This window comes from Monodon monoceros, unplaced genomic scaffold (assembly GCF_005190385.1).
Source record: "Monodon monoceros isolate NGI ecotype Baffin Bay Population unplaced genomic scaffold, NGI_Narwhal_1 Super_Scaffold_11, whole genome shotgun sequence".
Lineage (NCBI taxonomy): Eukaryota > Metazoa > Chordata > Mammalia > Artiodactyla > Monodontidae > Monodon > Monodon monoceros.
The window spans coordinates 6,308,142-6,312,578 of record NW_021703767.1 but is presented as its reverse complement, the minus strand read 5'-3'; the positions used below and the strand labels follow the sequence as shown (position 1 = coordinate 6,312,578).

Below are 4,437 nucleotides of genomic sequence, written 5' to 3'. Positions count from 1 at the left end.
CCACAGAGCTCCACGTGGAGGGCGGGGAACATGGTAGAGCTCTTCTTTATCAACACCTGACACAGCATTGGGCTCACTACACAAGCTGCCCTCTGCCTATAATTGAAGAAATTCGTTCCTTCCAGAAATATTTATTGAGGGCTATTTTGTATCAGGCTGGGAGAAATAGTGGGGAAGGAAGGGAGGGAGGGAAAGAAATGCACAACATGGTTGCAGGAAGCCAGGAGACATTCCTAGTGAGTAAGCTCTAGTTCCAGGGGTCCTAATCAGGAGTGTCCATGGGCAGAATTTAGGGGGTCTTTGAAATTGCATAGGAAAATAATGACATTTATATTTTCACTAATCTCCAACTGAAAATCATCATTTTCTTCATTACAAATGGACACAACAAACAGCACGGACAGAACCTGGTACTTGGTCATGGATTTGAAATCATAGATACTTTGATAGAACATTACGTGAGTTCCAGAAATCTCAGAATAGCACTGATTGCCCACCACTACTTTCATATGACTGGTTATCAAAACTGCTGGTAGGTCTTATTACAAAATACAGTAAAAATAACAGCACAAGTTTTTTAATTTGATAACTGTATCGATACACTAATTGACTTCTTTCACAATCCAGAGTGTTTTATTATTTTCTTTATTTTATGCATTTAAAAACATTATCCTAACAAAGGGTCCACAGGCTTCGTCAAAGACGTCATGGCACCCGGAGAGGGAAGAACCCCTGTCCTAATCAGAACCCAGCTCACAATAGCTGGGAGTACACCCAGGAGACCCCGAAGCAAGGCTTCGCCCCTCCAGGTGAGCAACTGAGCAGCTCAGACTCCAGGGAAGGCGGCGGGAAACGGCTGCTCCTGGGGCTTCCATCAAAATCTTCGCCACGTTCACACTTTGGTGTAACTAAACTGTCTCAAAGCTTTTCTGCAGAGCGGAGATGGCTGGTTATAAAATGTTTCATTCTCACCTAACAGTTTACAGACAGTACACGAGCCATGGCACTACAACCCTGTAACTGCGAGGCTGGCAGCTTGGAGATTTTGCCATTTTTTAAATAAAGAAATCGAAACAAAGAAATACATTTGTGTCTTGCCCAGCATCACGCGAACCACATGCCAGTGGTGGGGCGAAGTCTCACGCCTCGGCCTGCATGGAGCTAAGCCCTGGACCTGGCGCTGGCCGCCCTCCACCGGGGCATCCTTCATGCCTGCCTGCGCCGCGCATGCGCTCTGTGCGGCCGCCCAGCACCCCGGTCTCCCAGCACACCTGACTTTGGCCGCCCCTCCGCCTGAACTTAGGTGGATGCGACACCACGTGACAAGGTCCGTTAGGACAAGTATGCCCTTGTTTATTGGCCTGGGTGTCCCTTGGTTTCTCAAAGCATGGTGCTACCTCCCCGTCTTCCGTTCGGATGCCCTTGAGGATGCCATGAAAGCCAGGCAATGACAAATAGAATCGATGAAAATAACAACGAGGGAAGCACCCGGCCAGTCGCCCACTTCCTCCTGGATATTCGTAAAAGTACACATAAAAGGTCAGAAAGCACTTTGATTTCCTGATCCACTGCTGTCCTTAGACTCCTCGGGCTTCTCCAGATGGGTTCCCCATTAAAATCCGACACCTGAAGGGGTGTGGGGGGGGCGGGGGGGCTGCCTGATCCCAGCCACTCTCACTGGGGAAGACCCAGCGGGCAGCCTAGTGATGGTAACCCTCCCAGGAAGCAGCCTCAAGTACAGTGCATCCTCTCAGATGGCGCTCTTCAAGGAGCCGGAGAGACAATTTCCTCTCGTTTTACAGATGTAGAAACTGAGGGACTCCACTCGGGTATGGGCGAGAGAGGTTGGCACCTGCCCCCTGTCCTGAGCTCTCTTTCTGCCCCCTCGCCCCCGATGGTTCTGCAGAGGGGAGAGAGAGAGCACACACAGGCTTCAGCTTTCTGCATGAAGCTCTGTGATCTACAGTCGTGATTGCCCCAAAATAGTCTGGCAGCAGCAAAACTGCCCTTTGCCCTCTTACCCTGCCCTCTGACCTCTTAAATCTCCCTTCAGGCTCTGTGACTTCCTTGGAGGAATCTCCCTGAAGTACTAGTCACAGGATTGCATGGGGTGGAGCTGGAACATTTTGCTTAGGAAACCAGATCCTGTTTAAACTACACAGTTTTGCAAGCATCCGCGTTTAGCATCCTTCAATCTCCTGAGTGCTGGGATGGGGCACGGGGGGTGGGGAGGTCACTCAATCCGCTAGGTTGCATAAGCCTTGCACAGGAAAGATGAGAGAGAAGCCAGGAGCACATATGTGCATGAGCATCTTCATATCATCAGCCGTTGGATAGCATCTCTGTTTTCTTGCAGATTGGAGGTAAGGATTCAAAATGCTACAAACGGGCTCACTGAGTCTCTTACCGAGGAAACAGTCAACAGCCACTGAAGTTGGGGGGCAGGGAGCACTGGGAGGTCCAGGACCCAGCCCTAATGAGCTTGAGCCAGGTCGAAATTTTCCTCACAGCTGCTGGGCATTTCCACAGTTGAGAATACCAAAGGGTGTGGGCAACTTACTAAGTGCCAAGCATAACAGGATGGACAATGGGCACCTCCTGGACCCACACTAGTGGCTGCACTGCTGCCATTGGGCGGGGAGGGGGAGGGGGGCTGGCAGTGGGAGGTGGGAGACAACCAAGGCTTGACAAAGGGACAACAGATGCTTCCTCCCTGGTGAAGTAGGAGCTCCCACTCCCACTCTTTCTCCCCCACCTGGCCAGTGTCATTTGGCCCTTTGTAAGAGGCACAGGCGTGCTTGTTAAAGATGCAGGTTTGACCTAGAGGGGTAGGGTAGGGAGGGTGGGAGGGAGACGCAAGAGGGAGGAGATATGGGGATGTATGTATATGTATAGCTGATTCACTTTGTTACACAGCAGAAACTAACACACCATTGTAAAGCAATTACACTCCAATAAAGATGTTAAAAAAAAAATAAAAATAAATTTTTTAAAAAATGCAGGTTTGGACCCTGTCCCAGAGCTCCAGAATCCAGGTCTCCAGTGGCAGGACCTGGGGAGCTGCAGCAACAAGCACCCCCGTCCATATGCCGGTGGCTCACAGATATCAGAATCCCCAGGAACATTGTCAAAATGCATGCACCTTCTTTCCACGCCAGATAAGGGTCCATATGGCTTTGTTCTGGATTCCCGTCATAACTTAAAGGGAAACTTTCACAATATCCGGGGCTCTTGATGTCCTGCAAATGAAGGAGGAGTATGTCCTCAAATTCCTTGCAGCAGGAACCCACTTAGGTGGCACCAACCTTGACTTCCAAATGGAACAGTACATCTACAAAAGGAAAAGTGATGGCATCTACATCATAAATCTGAAGAGAACATGGGAGAAGCTTCTGTTGGCAGCTCGTGCCATTGTTGCCATTGAAAACCCAGCTGATGTCAGTGTCATATCCTCCAGGAATACTGGCCAGCAAGCTGGGCTAAAGTTTGCTGCTGCCACCGGAGCCACTCCTATTGCTGGCCGCTTCTCTCCTGGAAACTTCACTAACCAGATCCTTCCGGGAGCCAAGACTTCCTGTGGTTACTGATCCCAGGGCTGACCACCTGCCTCTCCCGGAGGCCTCTTACGTTAACCTGTCTACCATGGCTCTGTGTAACGCAGACTCTCCTCTGCAATAATGTGGACATTGCCATCCCATGCAACAACAAGGGAGCTCACTCAGTGGGTCTGACGTGGTGGATGCTAGCCCGGGAAGTTCTGCACATGCGTGGCACCATCTCCCGTGAGCACCCATGGGAGGTCATGCCTGACCTCTGCTTCTACAGAGACCCTGAAGAGATTGAAAAGGACCAGCAGGCGTCAGCTGAGAAGGCTGTGACCAAGGAGGAATTTCAGGGTGAATGGACTGCCCCACCTCCTGAGTTCACTGCTACTCAGCCTGAGGTGGCAGACTGGTCCGAAGGTGTGCAGGTGCCCCCGTACCTATTCAGCTGTTCCCCGCTGAAGACTGCAGTGCTCAGCCCGCCACTGAAGACTGGTCTGCAGTTCCCACCGCTCAGGCCTCTGAGTGGGTAGGAACAACCACTGAGTGGTCTTAAACTATTCTTCCACAAACTCTTGAAATGGAAATAGGTTGACGGAAAATAAAGAGTTTCTAAAAAAAAAATGCATGCATCTACCCCAGTACATGACAGACTTACTGAAGTCGAAATCTCCAGAAACTAGGCCCAGATGAGTCTCAGGCATCCAAAGTTTGGGACCCCATCTTAGACATGTGGTTTTCAAAGTGTGGTCCCCAGACAAGCAGCATCAGCATCACCTGGGAATTTGACATGCAGGTTCTCAGGCCCCACCCCAGACTGGCTGAATCTGAAACTCTGGGTGTGGGGCCCCACCCTCCAGATGCAGCTGAAGTGTGAGAATCTCAGGGGAGACTG

At 50.6% G+C, this 4,437-nt stretch overlaps 1 pseudogene; it reads left to right on the top strand.

Moving 5' to 3' along the window:
- The first annotated feature begins 1,208 nt into the window (after positions 1 to 1,208).
- Positions 1,209 to 4,098, top strand: LOC114890780 (annotated as a pseudogene).
- Positions 4,099 to 4,437: the final 339 nt, after the last annotated feature.